Below are 19,790 nucleotides of genomic sequence, written 5' to 3' on the forward strand. Positions count from 1 at the left end.
TGCCAACATGTACAAGGAACTCAACAAGAGATTCCAGATGGTATTCACAATAGAGCAAGGGGAAGATTCTGAATTAAGAGGAGAGGTTAAGATATGACAAAGGCTGTTGGCCCAGATGGAATCTCACCATGGACACTAAGAGGAAGCATAAGCATTATGTTTACATAATGCTTCTATGATATACAATTACTCAGTTATATACAACAGGTCACTGGTAATAGAACAACTTCCAAAAAGTTGGAAGACACCTAATGAAGTCCCGATATACAAGAGAGGAGACAGAGGAGGAACTGAACTATAGGCCCATGCCCTTAACATGCATGCCATGCAAGGAGATGGAGGAGACTGTGAGAGGGGGAAAAAAAGACAGTAAAACATAGAGAGAGAAAGAACGTTTGTAACACAGCATCAGCATGGGTTCAGGGATGGCAAATCTTGCCCACCAGGCTTAGTAGAATTCTATTACCAGACGACGCAAGTTAGCATGAAAGAGAGAATGGAAATATTGCATATTCTTGGATTGTCAGAAAGTCTTTGACACAGTACCCTTCACCTTTCATTTACCTTTTGTTGATTCCGAGGATCAACGTTCCCATGTCCAATATCTCACCAAGTCTCCTAGATGATAGTCTGGTCAACCAGGCCGTTCAATACGGCTGCTTGCAGCCTGTCATATGACTCACAGCCTGGTTGATCAGGTATCCTTTGCAAGTATTAATCAAGTTCTCTTTTGAACCCAGAGAGAGATTAGCCAGTTATGCCTCTTATGTGTATAGAGGGAGTGTGTTGAAGTCTTGGGCCCTTGATGTTGATATAGAGTTCTCTCTCACTGTACCTATTTCAGTTCTGCTCTTCAACGGGAGTATTCTGCACTTCCTGCCATGCCTCTGGCTTCATGTGGTGTTATTTATGCATACAGGTTTGAGGCACGTAGGCAGGTAATCAGTCCCTCTAATATTTTCAGTGTAAGCTGGATGCTATACTAATGATGATACTCTTCAAGACGCTAGAGCTCTCTAAGAGTGGAGTACTGCTGCACAATGACAGTCCCTTTCAAAGCTGGAGAAATTGCTGACCTGGAGAGCGTGCAGAGATCCTTTACTGCTAGAATCCACTCAGTAAAACATCTAAACTACTGGGACCGACTAAAGAGCCTAAATCTGTATTCTCTTGAGCGCAGGCGGGAGAGATACATAATAATTTACACGTGGAAAATAGTAGAGGGGCTGGTCCCAAACCTGCACACAGAAATAATACCATATAAAACCAGAAGGCATGGCAGGATGTGCAGAATACCCCTGTTGAAAATCAGAGGTGCAACGGGTAGTCTGAGAGAAAACTATCAACATCAAAGGACCGAGACTGTTCAACACGCTTCCACTACACGTAAGGGGCATAACTGGTCGACCCCTCACAGTGTTCAAGAGAGAACTATCAACATCAGAGGCCCGAGACTGTTCAACACGCTTCCGCTACACATAAGGGGCATAACTGGCCGACCCCTCACAGTGTTCAAGTGAGAACTATCAACATCAAAGGACCGAGACTGTTCAACACGCTTCCACTACACATAAGGAACATAACTGGCTGACCCCTCACAGTGTTCAAGAGAGAACTATCAACATCAGAGGCCCGAAACTGTTCAACACGCTTCCACTACACATAAGGGGCATAACTGGCCGATCCCTCACAGTGTTCAAGTGAGAACTATCAACATCAGAGGCCCGAGACTGTTCAACACGCTTCCACTACACATAAGGGGCATAACTGGCCGACCTTTAAAGAACACAATAAAGTAGCCGTCACAACTGCAAGAAAAATGACAGGTTGGATAACAAGAACTTTTCACACTAGAGATGCTATACCAATGATGATACTTTTCAAAACGCTTGTGCTCTCAAGAGTGGAGTACTGCTGCACAATGACAGCCCCTTTCAAAGCTGGAGAAATTGCTGACCTGGAGAGCGTGCAGAGATCCTTTACTGCTAGAATCCACTCAGTAAAACATCTAAATTACTGGGACCGACTAAAGAGCCTAAATCTGTACTCCCTTGAGCGCAGGCGGGAGAGATACATAATAATTTACACGTGGAAAATAATTGAGGGGCTGGTCCCAAACCTGCACACAGAAATAACATCACATGAGACCAGGAGGCATGGCAGGATGTGCAGAATACCCCCGTTGAAAAGCAGAGGTGCAACAGGTACTCTGAGAGAGAACTCTATCAACATCAGAGGCCCGAGACTGTTCAACACGCTTCCACTACACATAAGGGGCATAACTGGCCAACCCCTCACAGTGTTCAAGAGAGAACTATCAACATCAGAGGCCCGAGACTGTTCAACATGCTTCCACTTCACATAAGGGGCCTAAATCTGTACTCCCTTGAGCGCAGGCGGGAGAGATACATAATAATTTACACGTGGAAAATAATTGAGGGGCTGGTCCCAAACCTGCACACAGAAATAACATCACATGAGACCAGGAGGCATGGCAGGATGTGCAGAATACCCCCGTTGAAAAGCAGAGGTGCAACAGGTACTCTGAGAGAGAACTCTATCAACATCAGAGGCCCGAGACTGTTCAACACGCTTCCACTACACATAAGGGGCATAACTGGCCAACCCCTCACAGTGTTCAAGAGAGAACTATCAACATCAGAGGCCCGAGACTGTTCAACATGCTTCCACTACACATAAGGGGCATAACTGGCCGACCCCTCACAGTGTTCAAGAGAGAACTCGAAAAGCACCTCCAAAGAATACCTGATCAACCAGGCTGTGACTCATACGTCAGGCTGCGAGCAGCTGCGTCCAACAGCCTGGTTGACCAGTCCAGCAACGAGGAGGCCTGGTCGACGACCGGGCCGCGGGGACCCTAAGCCCCGAAAATACCTCAAGGTAAGGTACCAAATGGGAGATGAAGCCCATCGCGAAACGAGAGAGAAGAGGATCTAGGGATCGATATCACACCAAGCCGGTCTCCCGAAACCCACATAAAATGGGTATCATCAGCTGCATATGCAAGGCTAGCTAACATGAAAACTGTATTTAGAAACTTGTGTAACGAAGCACTCAGAATATGTCAGGGCCAACATGGAGTCCAGACCCAGTCAAGCACAAGACAAAATTGGAAAAGGCTCAAAATTGCCATTCAACTAGTTCCAGAGATACGAGGTATGAGTTACTAGGAACGGCTACCTACACTGAACCTCACGTCACTGGAAGAGAGAAGAGTTAGGGAAGATACAATTCTCAGGGAAAATGATAAGGTAGATAAAGACATTATTTAACAATGGTGGTACACGCACAAGGGGACACAGGTGCAAACTGAGTACCCAAATGAGCCACAGAGACAGTAGAAATAACTTTTTCAGTGTCAGGCTAGTTAACGATTGGAATCCACTAGGCAGTGATGTGGTGTAGGCTGACTCCATAAAGTGTTTCAAATGTAGATATGATGGTTACAGCTTCGTTCCTGTGCCAGGTAAATTCACTACGGGCTCGCCATAACCCGTGCTACTTGGAACTTTTTGTTTTGAGTAGCTGAAGCTAAAACAACAACAGATATGATAGAGCCCAATAAACTCGGGAACCTGTGCACCAGTTGACCGACAGTTGAGAGGCGGGACCAAAGAGCCGAAGCTCAACCCCCGCAAGCACAATTAGGCGAGTACAAAACACCATGCCCCAAGCGTCACTCAATAACCAAACATATCACCTGATGCTATATCTTGAGGTTATCTTGAGATGATTTCGGGGCTTTTTTAGTGTCCCCGCAGCCCGGTCCTCGACCAGGCCTCCACCCCCAGGAAGCAGCCCGTGACAGCTGACTAACACCCAGGTACCTATTTTACTGCTAGGTAACAGGGGCATAGGGTGAAAGAAACTCTGCCCATAGTTTCTCGCCGACGCCTGGGATCGAACCCAGGACCACAGGATCACAAGTCCCGCGTGCTGTCCGCTCAGCCGACCGGCTCCCCATATTTGAGGAGGAAGAAACTAAGCAACAATTGAAGAGAAGTGATCACATTACAAGGTCATCCGTGAGGGCGGGTACAGTCACCAGCGTCCACAACCTACACCTCACCACACACACACACGCCTCCCTCACCCGCCAGCGACCTCGCCGCTCAGTTTACAAGCATGAAAACTTCCCAATCAACTGTTGTTATTGTTATAAACAGCCTCCTGGTGCTTCAGAGCTCATTAACTGTTTAATAATTGGAAACAAACCCGCTAAAGATTGAGAAAAGATGTACTGGTTCGTAAGTGCTTGCGCAACTGCTTCGTGAATCTGGCTCCTGGATAAAAAAAAAAATCACAGACCTCAGGAGGATGGAAGACAGGATAGGTGCCATCAATACCCGCGTTGCTTTTTATCTCCTCACTAAATACCTATCCCTTCCGAGGGTAACCTACTTTCTGAGGTGCGCCCCATCCTACGACAGCCCAAAGCTTGAAGAGTAAGACCTATTATTGAAGACCATGCTAGAAAATGTTGTCAACCTCTCCCTCAATGAATGCCAGAGGAAACAAACCACTCTTCCTGTCAGGCTCGGTGGCTTGGGTGTCCACACTGCCACCCAAATTGCTGTCCAGCCTTCCTGTCTTCCTCCTCGGCATCAGATGACCTGGTTAAGGAAATTCTACCCGACAACCTGTGTGATTTAGCAGGGATACAGGACTCCCACTACATGGAATGCGACACAAAATGGAGTACCATGGCAGACCCATCACTCGGGCCAACCATGTTCAAAGCAAAGAAACAATCCAGCTGGGACAGCCTGTTACGGCCCTCTCGGGTCGCAACCGGGTTCTTTCTCTGATGTTGTTAGAGGTAGGGTATCCGGCCCCAAGCTAGTAGTGGCTTTCAAGGGATGTGATCCGTAACGCAAGTAAATAAAAGGGGAAGGGAGACAAAGGCAAAAACTTAATAATATAATTGGCACCATCACCATAAATAATATATATCTTATCACACGGGGGAGGTATTAACACTATTATATACAACGTCGTCTTCCTCTGAAGACTCCGGACGTTCACGGTGCTCAACGATGCTAAGCTCTTGGTCCTCTTGTGGCCTCACGATGAATCCTTCGATTCTCTTGAGTCTACCCTGGCCACAGGCCAGCCAAATCACAGTTCCACTGGGGGCACCGTCATGGAGGCCGTCAACCACAAATCCAGCCTGTAGCTGGCAGGTTCCAATCAGCAACGCTGGTTAGGCCACTCCACGACCGATACTAGGGTAGCGAGCCCTAGTCAGGAGCCTCGTGTGATCCCACAGATCACTCTCCTCACCACAACACCCCAGTGGTTAAGCGTCTCCACCAGTCAGTCCCGGGTACGACAATCCCTCAGCTGCCATGTCACAGGCAGGCTAACACCTCAGTGTTCATCCGGGGGGTGACTCACAGCTGCTGCAGCAAATACTTGGAGACAAGACGGCTGCCTTGGGTAGACTGATCCAACTTCCATTACAGCAGTCCCAGGTCGACTCTGTAATCAGACACGTCATCAGTAATAGGGACACTCTAGGGCACCTCACTTACAGGCTTAGACACAAACGCCCGACGTATCCACTCCATAGATGGCGTTGCTGTCTAAGCTCCACCTCACCAGAGGTCAGCAGCGGCTGTGTTATGAGCTGATCAGGACGGGAAACTAGCCCTTGTGGCCCGTATATCTCGTCCTCACTAGGTGGCATCGTCCATTTGGAGGGGGTTTCGGGAGCTGACCCACAGATGGCGCGGTCGTCACTGCTCCGTGCTCGGACGCTGGGCTCGGGTCCGTAACACAGCCCCATTGTAGACAAAGAAGCCACAGCTTTGCTGAAGGCAGCAACAACCCCCAGTGATCGTGCACGCCTCACAGCTGTACAGGCTCCCCACGCAGGGGACTTCCTTTTGGCAGTCTCTATGTCTGGGACAGACACACGTCTTGATCCACAGGAGCTCCATATTTGCAGTCGCTCTCCGCCTTGCTGCCCCTATCCACACTGTTCATAAGTGTATTTGTGGTGAGACAGAGGCAGACAAATATGTATTGCATGGCCTGCACTGTGTGAAACCAGGCGGTTGTCACTCAAGACACGACGAAGTCAATGACATTATTAAAAGGAACCTTGTCTCTGCCCAGTGTCCAGCAGAGAGCCCTGCAATCTATTTAACGATAACTTTTAGCTTTGCTGGCCAACCAGCTGGAATCACACTGCACCCTTGGAAGGGTGGCAGACAGTTGGCGTGGGACTATACTTGCGTATACACCCTGGCAACCACATACATCAACTTCTCTGTCAATCAGGAGCCGCGGCGACACACAGATAAAAAGACAAGTCAACAAAGTACACTGAAATAGATCACCGGTACAACATCGTTCCAATAGCATCTGAGACCCTAGGCCCATGGGGAGAGAGCAAGGTTTCTTAAGGATCTTGATCCCAGGCTCATTGACACTACAAGTGACCCTAGAGCAGCAAGTGTTCTCTCCCAGCGCCTCAGTGTAGCGATCCAGAGAGGGAATGCCCGCTGCCTCCTCGGTTCCTGCCCGGCGTCGGAGTTCGAAGAAATCTATAGCCTCTAGGAAACAAACTATTTCCTCTTAATGTTGCTTAATTTAGAACCTGTACTTGAGGTCGATCTCGAACCCATTGTTGATGTGATGACTTATATTGAATTTTGTAACTAGCTCATCAAGATTGTAACTTGCTTAGCTAAATGAATTGTGGGGTTCAGTCCCTGAGCCCATTATGTGCCTCTGTAACCCTTTCCACTACCGCCCACAAGATGGGTATGGGGTGCATAATAAATGAACTAAACTAACTCTTAATGTTCTCTTTTTGTAATCAGATAACTATATATAACCTTGTATAATAAAGTGTACAACATAAAGAAGGGGTTACTGGCTACCTGCAGGTGTGATAGTGATGTTGTACAGGCTGCTACAGCGGTGTGCTCACTCACAGGATGAGCGCTCGCGTTGGGGGGGCGGCGTAGCCTTGATTGTTGCCCTCTCTTATATAAACATTATCGGTGTGTGGTCTACTGCAGCCCTCACCTCCACTCCTAAGCACTTACTGCACCACAAGGTCACCGCCTTCCCACTTCCCGCATAGATTTTATTATTGAAATTTTACACCCATGAGAGAGTTTATTGGGCAGCGTCACTCATCCTGTGAGTGGACACACCGCCATAATGACAGTATTGGGCAGCGCCACTCATCCTGTGAGTGAACACACCGCCATAATGACAGTACACTGGCAAATGTTAGAACATCATTCAGAAACCTAAGTGAGGAGGCATTTAGGGTGCTTTACACTGCCTATGCGAGGCCAGTCTTAAAGTATGCCGCCCCATCATGGAGTCCCCACCTGAAGAAACACATAAGGAAACTGGAAAAGGTTCAGAAGTTTGCAACAAGACTCGTTCCAGCGTTACGAGGGATGGGGTATGAAGAACGCCTGAAGGAACTGAGCCTTACAACACTAGAAACAAAAAGGGAGAGGCGGGATTATGATAAGAACTGTTACGGTATCGACACCGTCATCGGTGTGGGGAGTGGCGATGTCAGCTCCATCTATGGGTCTGCACTCCAACTCCCCTAGTATTGGGCACTATGTAGGCAACGCTATCTGTTAGTGGTGGCGTTATATCAGCGAATGGCTCCAGTTTCCTGCCCCAGTCAAAAGAGGTCAATGTGGATGACCTCTGGTGGGTGGCGTGATCAGCGCCATCTAGGTTGGAGGCAACAAGCATAATATCAACTCCCCGGTGAACGCGTGTTACCTCATGGTTTCCCCAGTGTACTGTCCATCTAATTAATGACGTTTTATGTCCAGAGGTGACATATTGAGGCAATTGCGGTGAGGAAGGTAGTTTACCTTGGGCAGTCCACAAACCCTTAGCTTGGTCCTGCGAGAAGACTAAGTAAGCCGCCGTCGATCAGAGCAGTGTGTGTTGGCTGCTGGTATATACAGTGTTGGCGAAGATCGGCGTACCCGGGATTGGCTAGTAAAGGTTAAGGAAGACAGTGATGTGGCTATTGTGAAGTGCTTCTAGCAAGCTGCTATATAGAGGCATCTGCCAGGGTGTTCGCTACCTCCTGTATGAGTTAGTTTGGGACCCCTGTCAGTGTGTTGCTGAAGCCCTCTGCCAGTAGCTGGAGAGTGAAGGTTGGGTGTAGGCACATTGTGATACTGTGTGGGTGGACTGGCCCATGTAGAAGGTGACCTCGCCAGTGTTTGCCAGTACCAGTGGACAAGGTACTGGGACTGTGGAATCACTGGAGTTGATTAACACTGCTAAAGTATTAGTGTCCTGCGTGAGAGAGACGCTATTGTAAACAAGTTTAAATATACTTTAATATATATATATATTGGTGAATTGTGTATCGCTTAACCCCCCCCCCCCTTATTTATTCATTGCACTACTTCTTGATACAGCCAGGTTCTTGAAAGCTTACTACCAAATTGAGGTAGGATATAGATAGAGGTTATACCATCAAGAACCCGGCACTGGCCCATAGTGGCCATAACAGGAACATATAAAATACTCAGGGGGATTGAGAGAGTCGACATAGACGAAATGTTCACACGGAATAGTAACAGAACGAGGGGACATGGGTGGAAGCTGGAAACTCAGATGAGTCACAGAGATGTTAGGAAGTTTTCTTTTACCGTGAGAGTAGTGGGAAATGGAATGCACTTAAGGAGCAGGTTGTGGAAGCAAATTCTATTCATAATTTTAAAATTAGGTATGATAGGGAAATGGGACCAGAGTCATTGCTGTAAACAACCGATGGCTCGAAAGGCGGGATCCAAGAGTCAATGCTCGATCCTGCAAGCACAAATAGGTGAGTACACATACACAAACACTATCGCCGTAATAAGGTGACGCTGGCAGGGTTATCTCAGTCAATGCCACAGTCACTATGGCGGTAGTCTCTGGCAAGTTATATGATGCGTTTTGTAATCGTGTACTGTGATTACTGAGGTACCTCGCCCATGATAAGCTCCAGACCAACCAAAACACACACTCAAATATATGAGTAGAAGTACACACACACACACACACACACACACACACACACACACACACACACACACACACACACACACACACACACACATTGCTATGACCATTATCACGGCAACTTTCAGCACCATAGCCACCATCACTACCACAATGGTCACCATCTCCACACCTACCACTCCTATGCCCACCAACACCCTGTGTTACCTGTTGCTTGGAGCGACCCGCACGCTGGCCCACAAGAAGCTTGGAGCGACACTTTCTGCAGAAACTTGTATATTTCTTTCTTGAACACATCCAATTATGTTGAGCCAATATATCTTGTATATGGCGGGAGGAGGAAGAGCCGCGGACCTCTGGTGGTCATAGTGTTCTCTGCCTGTACCTATGGCTGTTCTTTAGGGAGCCGGTCGGCCGAGCGGACAGCACACTGAACTTGTGATCCTGCGATCCTGGGTTCGATCCCAGGCGCCGGCGAGAAACAATGGGCAGAGTTTCTTTCACCCTATGCCCCTGTTACCTAGCAGTAAAATAGGTAACTGGGTGTTAGTCAGCTGTCACGGGCTGCTTCCTGGGGGTGGAGGCCTGGTCGAGGATCGGGCCGCGGGGACACTAAAGCCCCGAAATCATCTCAAGATAACCTACTCCGAATCCATCAAATTGTGCTCGTACATGTTACGTTTGCGTGACATTACTCCCATATGTTGACCAGACCACACACTAGAAAGTGAAGGGACGACGACGACGTTTGGGACGTCCCTTCACTTTCTAGTGTGTGGTCTGGTCAACATACTTCAGCCACTTTATTGTGACTCATCGCCTGCATAGGAAATGTATATGTTTATCTCTCAGAATGTTTGGTAATATGTTTATTGTTTGTGATGTGTGTATATGTATGTATTAACACGAGGTACTGAACGGGGTGAGAATAGCTTGAGCTACCTCATCCCTTTGTGTGTATTTTACCTCAATATACTTATTTCAATCGCCTACATTACTCCCATATGCTTTACACGCTCTCCAGCAGCACATGTCACTGCCTCATTAATTGCTTATAACTTCATAATGTTTACTTCATCACTATGTGGAATGTTTACATCACTGTGGAATGTTTACATCATCACTATGTGGAATGTTTACATCATCACTATGTGGAATGTTTACATCATCACTATGTGGAATGTTTACATCATCACTATGTGGAATATTTACATCATCACTATGTGGAATGTTTACATCATCACTATGTGGAATGTTTACATCATCACTATGTAGAATGTTTACATCATCACTATGTGGAATGTTTACATCATCACTATGTAGAATGTTTACATCATCACTATGTGGAATGTTTACATCATCACTATGTAGAATGTTTACATCATCACTATGTGGAATGTTTACATCATCACTATGTAGAATGTTTACATCATCACTATGTAGAATGCCTCACTGTTACCACTCATGTGTTGTGTCGCCCAGTGCAAGACCATACTCATATCACCTGGTCTTGACCGTTCTCACCGCCAACACTGTTTAGGCTCACTTTTGTACCTCTACAAATATTGACACGAAGCTGTGACTTATATTTTGGCTTATATCTGATATCAGAATGAACAAAAAGTGGTGCAAGGTCTGTGTCCTGAGGTATAAAGCTTTTCACTGTGCTTGGACTTGACTCTTGACTTACTCTTTGCATTCTGTTCAACAGAAAATTTAATATCCATAGCCTCACTTCATCTGTTGTTCCTTTGGATGTCATTTTATGGGTTATCACTCCATGGTCACCAACCCCGGCCAGGAGCGCCCTGGAGTCAACACCCCCATACCAGGGCCCAGGGGTCAACACCCCTGGGGCCAGATTCACGAAGCAGTTACGCAAGTACTTACGAACCTGTACGTTGTCGGAAAATCCGACACCATTTAATAATAATATAATCATACAGATAATAGCTGTATTGTATAAACAAGTTACCCATAGAAAACGTAACTTGTAGTGGAATTACCGTCTAAAGAAAACGGGATATCATCACCACATACCATTATAAATTCACCAGCTATTCTGCTGGGAATTATTCTTAAATACATTAGTCTTTGGACTTTATCATCATAAAAACATCTTATATAAATTATATATATGTCCAGATATATCATATCTGGACAATGTCGGCCAGGCGTCAATAGTATGGAGTGTTAGTCGCAGCCATTGTTGAGACTAGACCAGAGGCTCACACGGGAGCAAATTCGGCTCCTGTTAATTTACTTGGACGTAGTGTTATGGAAACCAGAAGTGTACCATTATCAACAAGCTGTCTACAAATCAAGTTAAGTGTTCTTTCCGAAACCCATTATCTTTCATTTGTGGCCATTAATGTCATTATATAGGGTGACCCGGTTAGATCACGAAATCGCCTCAAACTAAAGGTAATTAAGCCAGGTCTTTATTGTTCCATGTATAGTGTTTTCTCTGATATAGCTTGTCATATATAGGATTCTGGCTTCACAGCTAGTGCACTTTTGACAGGTCAAGACGAGGAAGCAAGATTTTGTGCACCAGTTACTGGGTGATGGAAGCTACCTCAAAGAGGATAATTTGGTGTCTACACCCTAGTTATACCTGGTGGACTAACCTGCTGTACTATAAGATAAGGAACCTCTTCAATGTATGTAGTTACTGTAGTTTGATTGGCTGCATATATATTAATTTAATAAACCCCCCGCCCCCTAATGTGTAGAGGATCGATTTGTGAGATTAAGAGATTATTGCAGAAATACAGTCCACTTAACATTATACAAATTGCTATCGAAGTATATAAATTAACGTAAATATAAATTCATATAAATTAAATAAATATAAATCTCACAGGTCGATTCCCACATACGTCTTTTCTCAATCTTTGGCGGCTTTGTTTACAATGATTAACAGTTAATGAGCTCCGAAGCACCAGAAGGCTGTTTATAACAATAACAACAGTTGATTGGCAAGATTTCATGCTTGTAAACTGTTTAATAAATGTAACCAAAGCCGTCAAAGATTGAGGAAAGATGTACACATTCGTCATTACTTGCGTAACTGCTTCGTGAATCTAGCTCCTGGCCCCAACCCCGGCCAGGAGCGCCCAAGAGTCAATAACCCCGCCAGTGAGGCGCATGGAGTAATGTCCGTACACAGTGTCCGTACCTTGGTGTGGGCCTCACCCAAGCCGCCGCCCCTCCACCACAACACAGCGTCATCAGTCAACTCAACACACGAAGGCACAGCTTGAAGCTCTGAAACCTCGGATACAGCTCTATACAAGACGGTTCCACAAAGTTCGTTTTGCGATTGTCAAAACCGTATATATCGTTGTATTAGCTTAAGCCGTGTTAGGAGCGGCTGGGTTACAGTAAGTCGGATCAGATTAGGTAAGGTTTTCAAATCGGTTGACAAACCGACTGATAAACATGGTCTTGCTGGCGCCAAACTGTCTCCTGGTGGGCCGAGGCGCGCTTCTTGCCCGTACCTGGACTACGCCACCAACACCGTCTCCAGGCGTCTGACACAATGATTGGTCCACTAAGATCCTAACACCGCTGCTCACAGGTTACCAAGCAACCAAAATAAACTAACATGCAGACACCAGATGTTCCCCCAGAGCGGGTAGTGGGTGACACCCTCTGGACGGGTGACACCCACTGGACGGGTGACACCCACTGGACGGGTGACACCACTGGACGGGTGACACCCTCCCCCCCCCAGCACACAAGTATTAAGACAACGTCACAGCACCATGGGGGGGGGGGGAGGAGAGCGTCACTACAGGCAACCATCACACTGGAAAACTCAGTCTGGGACACCAGCCTTATTTATAAATCAATAGTCACGTGTGGACAGCAGGGCGATGACCTGCATGGATACCAGCACACCTGCGCTCCCACACCTGCTCCAGCACACCTGCACCCGGACAGTCGGGCCTCACCTGGCCTCGACTCTCTTGTCACTCACAATACAATCAGTGACACTTACTTGGGCAGACGCCAAGAATATATATAGTGTATATATGTATACATTAAAGTGTATATATGAGTGTGTGTAATGTACCGTCTTGTTTAGAGGTGGTAATGTGGTGTAGAGTGAGTGCGTACACACCCCAGCCTGGCCTTCACTCACATTTAGGTTTTCACCTCACAAAGTCCATTCCAAAGATCTGTGCACCCGAGAACACCCCAGAAGGGTCACGAGGGAGTCCCCATAACCCACGAATTTCGGATTCTTTGGGTCCCCCGGGTGGCCAGGAGAGGCAATTATACCTACTGTTTACCTGTTGAGTTGAGGGGTTGTACTCCACCGGCCTGGCTTGTGGGCAGCCTTCCCTGGTGCCTGGTGTGAGACTGTGTCTTCCTACCAGGGAGATGTTCACAACCTGTAGCTCCACCTCAGCATCTGTAGCTCCACCTTACACATCTCCAGTTCTCTCCACATGTCGGAAAATCCGACACTATTTAATATCATACAGATAATAGCTGTGTTGTATAAACAAGTTACCCATAGAAAACGTAACTTGTAGTGGAATTACCGTCTACAGAAAACGGGATATCATCACCACATACTATTATAATTCACCAGCTATTCTGCTGGGAATTATTCTTAAATACATTAGTCTTTGGACTTTACCATCATAAAACATCTTATATAAATTAACTTAATTATCAATATTAAAGTAGAGTAAATGTGACCCTTCTATCACTTTCTGAAATGTGGACAATGTAAGCCAGGCGTCAGAGTGAGGAGGAGGGCAGCCATTGTTGTTTATATTGAGACCAGAGGCTCACACGGGAGCAAATTCGGCTCCTGTTAAATTTACTTGGACGTAGTGTTATGGAAACCAAAGGTGTACCATTTTTCAACACGCTGTCTACATATCAAGTTAAGTGTCTATCCGAAACCCGTTTATCATTCATTTATGGCCATTAATGTCAGGATATAGGGTGACCCGGTTAGATCACGTGGAAGCCTCAAACTAAAGGTAATTAAGCCAGGTCTTTATTGTTCCATGTACTGTACAGTTTTCTCTGATATACTTGTCATATATAGGTATCTGGCTTCACAGCTAGCGCACTTTTGACAGGTCAAGACGAGGAAGCAAGATTTGTGCACCAGTTACTGGGTGATATGGAAGCTACCTCAAAGAGGATAATTTGGTGTCTACACCCTAGTTATACCTGGTGGACTAACCTGCTGTACTATAAGATAAGGAACCTCTTCAATGTATGTAGTTACTGTAGTTTGATTGGCTGCATATATATTAATTTAATAACCCCCCCTAATGTGTAGAGGATCGATTTGTGAGATTATGAGATTATTGCAGAAATACAGTCCACTTAACATTATACAAATTGCTATCGAAGTATATAAATTAACGTAAATATAAATTCATATAAATTAAATAAATATAAATCTCACAGGTCGGTTCCCACACCACACATTCCACTATAGCAGTGATGTTACAGAGATGTGTGTAGAGAGAGGATGTGCCCCCCCCCCACACCCTTCTTCGCACGAATACCGCCTGGTGTCCTAGTTTTAGTACATATAGCAAAGTTGTCACGCACTCGCTCGCTGGCAGTTTTGATTCACTTAGCGACAAAACCTGGCACCATAAAACTAGTTCAACATATCAATGCTTATGGGTTGCATACAGGGAATTACTAATATATTGATTGGAGGATGGGGGCCACATGATGAAGTTTGTCAGTACAAATGTCATACGTCACAACCTTAGGAGTTCTCCGGTAAAATGCCTTCAATACACATGATGAAGATTCTATGAGGCGCTCTATTAATTGTTACTTTATTTCCTTCCACAAGTGGTTTGAGTACTGTAAATGACGAGGGAAGGTGGTAGGGGAGTAAACAACTGAGGTGATGAGAGCTGCTTGTTGGGGACACTCCCCCACGGGTCCCAGACAACACCTCCACCCGTCATCTTCATCACACACATCTCACCCACACCTCAAGATGAACATATAAAACAAATCAATCATTTCTGAAGTCTGGAACAAACCTGAATTATATATATAATTGTCTATATTGCAGTCTTTCTTGTAAACATATGTTGTTGAATATGACCGAAAAGGTAAGATTAATCACTCTAACACGAATTTTCTCAATATTTCCTATGTTTTTCTTCACTGTTGAGGGTAATTGAAATATCAACTCTCCAAAATTCATTTTTATTTTTGATCTGACGCCTAGAAGCGTTTCGTAAGGGCTTCTTACATTCTCAAGGACTTGTTTTCACTTAATACTACACTTTTGATACACTGTGTATGATATATTTAACGTTGTTGTTGTTATAGATTCAGCTACTCGGAACAAGTTCCAAGTAGCACGGGCTATGGTGAGCCTGTAGTGGACTTACCTGGCACAGGAGCGGGGCTGAATGTGCTGTGAGCTTCTGTGTATATTTAACCTACATCTTGCTTTTTATATTCGTGTTGGGTGAGGTGACACAAAAGTTTTGGGCGAGGTGGGTACGTAAGAATGAAAGTAACTGCAGGGAGCCTATTGGCCCATACGAGGTCTTGAAGTGGGTAGGATGTAGTTATGCATTAATTGGCGGTTGATTGCTGGTGTTGACTTTTTGATGTGTAGTGCCTCGCTGATGTAGAGTCGCCTGCTATCACTGTACCTATCGATGATTTCTGTGTTGCTTGTTAAGATTTCTCTGATGATGGTCTGGTTGTGGGAAGAGACTATATGTTCCTTGATGGAGCCCTGTTGCTTATGCATTGTTAACCGCCTGGAAAGAGACGTTGTTGTCTTGCCTATATACTGAGTTCCTTGGGGCTTACAGTCCCCAAGTGGGCATTTGAAGGCATAGACGACGTTGGTTTCCTTCAAAGCGTTCTGCTTTGTGTCTGGAGAGTTTTTCATGAGTAGGTTGGCAGTTTTTTGGTTTTATAGTAAATTGTCAATTGTATTTTCTGATTTTTGTCTGTAGGGATAACGTTCCTATTAACAATATCTTTCAGGACCCTTTCCTCCGTTTTATGAGCCGTCGAAAAGAAGTTCCTGTAAAATAGCTTAATAGGGGGTACAGGTGTTGTGTTAGTTGAACCTGTACCCCTTGTTAGAGGGGTGTCGTGTTGATCCCACAGGTGGAAACTTAGTACCCAAATGACCCACATAGACATTAGAAATATTTTTTGCAGTGTCAGAGTAGTTAACAGGTGGAATGAATTAGGCAGTGATGTGGTGGAGGCTGACTCCATACACAGTTTCAAATACAGATATGATAGAGCCCAGTAGACTCAGGAATCTGTACACCAGTTGAGAGGCGGGACCAAGAAGCCAGAGCTCAACCCCCGCAAGCACAACCAGGTGAGTTTAACTCGATGAGTGCATTATTCCTCAACTTCAGCAATTGTTGACCTCAGATCAAACATGAACAATTGAGGAGGCCAGCAGATAATGAAGCCATGACACTCAGATGCGACAGTGAGACAATCTCGTACAGTGTGTTGACCAGACCACACACTAGAAGGTGAAGGGACGACGACGTTTCGGTCCGTCCTGGACCATTCTCAAGTCAATTGTGCAGTGTGCTCAGGAGCTCCTTTTGTACTCAGGAGCTCCTTCATTTTCAACATCTTCGTGGCAGATACTTTAGGTAGACAATACCAATGTTCCAACTGACGTATGAACAACCACGGCTGGACATCTTCCAAAACTACGGCTATTTTGATCTGTATAATTGTTGTCCAACCCAAACCAAGGTGAGGGCCGAGGCGGCCTCCGGTAATCTCCACACTCCACACCTTATCGCACACTCCACCAAGCCTCGGGGCAACAGTCACCTCATCTGCACTCTACACCCACACTCTACACACTCTACTGCCGTGTGCTCTTATGGACTGGTGACTCATTCTAGGCTCCCGGGTAATGACCGGGACCTGGGATGGTCTCTCAGGTCCCGGGTCGGCACGTGTGGCCGGGTCCCGGGTCTCAGGCAAGGATGCCAACACAGCTGATGATTTTGCTCATCAAAATTCATCTCAGCTTTTGTAGTAGTCCGGGAAAATCGATCGGAAATATTAGTAATCTTGATATATAAAATATCTTATTAAAAATTCTCCCAGTAAGTATGGTTGTTTACCAAATATTTAGTAAAAGTTGTAATAACATTCTGTGGGACAAACTGGCAGAGATAAAGCAAAGAATAACAACATAATAAAGTACAAGAACAAGGTCAGTTCAATAAATTCTTCAGGTACAATATCAGAACGAAACTTTACAATGAAACAATTACTGAATCGTTATGTATAAAAGTTGTGAATTTTTCAACATAAAATAATTCCAAGATTATATAAATTAGATAACTTGATAAATGATATGTGATATATATATAGAGTTGAGTGGCACTTATAGCACAGTCACTGGTGGAGCGGTGACGTCTTAGTCTTGAAGTACAAGTCTGTCTTCTCACATCAACAATAAATACATCCTCATTCCTTTATTTTGTTGGTCTATGATGCACCACTTGAAAAAAATTTATACACGAAACAGTTTGTTTTTTCTCTTGTTATTTATGCATTAATTATTTTGCAATATACTCATTGCAATCTTTTTTTTATTGATGTGTGTGCATATATATTTGATGTGAATGTGTGGTATTAAGAGTGTTTATGAAGTGTGTAGTGAAGTGTTGGAGCACCTTCCGCTGGCAGTGTCATGGGTGGTGGCGGCGTAGCTGCCGGAGTTTATTATTGAATAGTAATAAATCATCAGTGAACAGTATCTATTCACGGTGTGGTCGTCCATATTCACGGTGTGGTCGTCCATATTCACGGTGTGGTCGTCCATATTCACGGTGTGGTCGTCCATATTCACGGTGTGGTCGTCCATAATATTTGAACTTTCTATTTGTGTCGTGTTGATGCCAATCTCCCAGGTATAGTCTTGGTCGCTGTGGCGCGCACCTGTACAATCTTGATCTACTGTTTTGTTGGTTAAAGTAATTCTTTTAATAAGGGTGTAAGCAGAAGACGTTGTCAGCAACTTGTATCCTTCATGAGTATATTACAACCTCTTCCCTGCAGCCGGGACCTGCCTGGTTTGTGTGTGTACTTGTACTCACCTATTTGTGCTTGCGGGGGTTGAGCTTTGGCTCTTTGGTCCCGCCTCTCAACTGTCAATCAACAGGTGTACAGGTTCCTGAGCCTACTGGGCTCTATCATATCTACACTTCAAGCTGTGTATGGAGTCAGCCTCCACCACATTACTGCCTAATGCATTCCATTTGTCTAGTAATGACACTGAAAAAATTCTTTCTAACGTCTCTATGGCTCATTTGGGCACTCAATTTCTACCTGTGTCCCCTAGTGCGTGTGCCCCTTGTGGTAAGTAGCCTGTCTTTATCTACCCTATCAATTCCTCTGAGAATCTTGTAGGTGATGATTATGTCTCTCCAGCTTATGTACCAGCCTCTTATGCGGTACTGTGTCAAAAGCTTTCCGACAATCCAAGAAAATGCAGTCCGCCCAGCCCTCTCTTTCTTGCTTAATCTTTGTCACCTGATCGTAGAATTCTATCAAGCCTGTAAGGCAAGATTTACTCTCCCTGAACCCATGTTGGCGATTTGTCACGAAGTCCCTTCTCTCCAGATGTGTTACCAGGTTTTTTCTCACGATCTTCTCCATCACCTTGCATGGTATACAAGTCAAGGACACTGGCCTGTAGTTCAGTGCCTCTTGCCTGTCACCCTTTTTGTATATTGGGACCACATTCGCCGTCTTCCATATTTCTGGTAGGTCTCCCGTCTCCAGTGACTTACTATACACTATGGAGAGTGGCAAGCAAGTGTGTGTGTGCGTGTGTGAGAGAGAGCGGCGTCCATCTTGGCATAACGGAGGCGCTGCTCACCCTGGACAAAGGATGTGTTCCGTGCAGGTGGGTGACCGTGCCAGTACGGGGGGGGGGGGGGGGGAGTGTTCCGTGCACCAGTGCCTCTGGCCACATATAGTAACTACCAGGCGAGAGAGAACAGTTGTCGTAGCTGCTGTTAGTGTATGGTGCAGGGTCTTCCCGTGGCACTCTGCCTCACCTACTCCCACCTTACAGTACTGAAACATCTACACGACCTTGCGGTTACCTTGCAATAGTTCCCAGGATCAATGTCGCCGCGGCCCGCTCTCTGACCAGGCCTCCTGGTTGGTCGTCTGGTCAGCTATCCTTTGGAGATGAATAAAACATCTAAATTATTGGGACCGGTTAAAAATGTTAAATATGTATTCTCTAGAGCTCAGGTAGGAGATACATAATATTTATACATAATTCATCCCTTCCAAGTGCTATATAGTCGCAATGGCTTAGTGCTTACTTCAGATATTTACCTAATTGTCTTGGAAAACACTAGAGGGATTTGTCCCAAACCTGCACACAGAAATACCACCACATGAGACCAGGAGGCCCGGCAGGATGTGCAGGGTAGCCCCACTGAAAGCCAGAGGTGCCTTTCCAATAGCAATAACAATAGGCATACTCTCTCTTAGCAATAGGTATGCTAAAAGAGACCATTAACATCAAGGGCCCAACGCTTTTCAACACTCCCACGACTCATGAAGGGCATAACACACCTTTCACGGTGTTAAAGAGAGAAATTGACAAATGCCTCAAACATGATCAACCCGGTTGTGATTCATACATCAAGCTACGAGCAGCTGCATCCAACAGCCTGGTTGATCAGAGCCCTATCCAGGAGGCCTGGTCAGAGACT

The 19,790-nt window shown here is 45.5% G+C and overlaps 1 protein-coding gene across 8 annotated transcripts in view; it reads right to left on the bottom strand.

Moving 5' to 3' along the window:
- Positions 1-19,790, bottom strand: part of ZnT63C (zinc transporter 63C) — a 122,629-nt gene that overhangs the window by 47,844 nt on the left and 54,995 nt on the right. For 3 of the 8 annotated variants that reach the window (XM_069315154.1, XM_069315156.1, XM_069315157.1), the window contains one exon: positions 19,167-19,246. The exons of the other annotated variants lie outside the window; for them this stretch is intronic. The gene's annotated coding sequence lies outside the window, so the exon portion shown is untranslated. The remainder of the gene's footprint in view (positions 1-19,166; positions 19,247-19,790) is intronic. 8 annotated transcript variants of the gene reach the window in all.

The sequence above is a fragment of the Procambarus clarkii genome, chromosome 81 (genome assembly GCF_040958095.1).
Source record: "Procambarus clarkii isolate CNS0578487 chromosome 81, FALCON_Pclarkii_2.0, whole genome shotgun sequence".
NCBI classification, from domain to species: domain Eukaryota; kingdom Metazoa; phylum Arthropoda; class Malacostraca; order Decapoda; family Cambaridae; genus Procambarus; species Procambarus clarkii.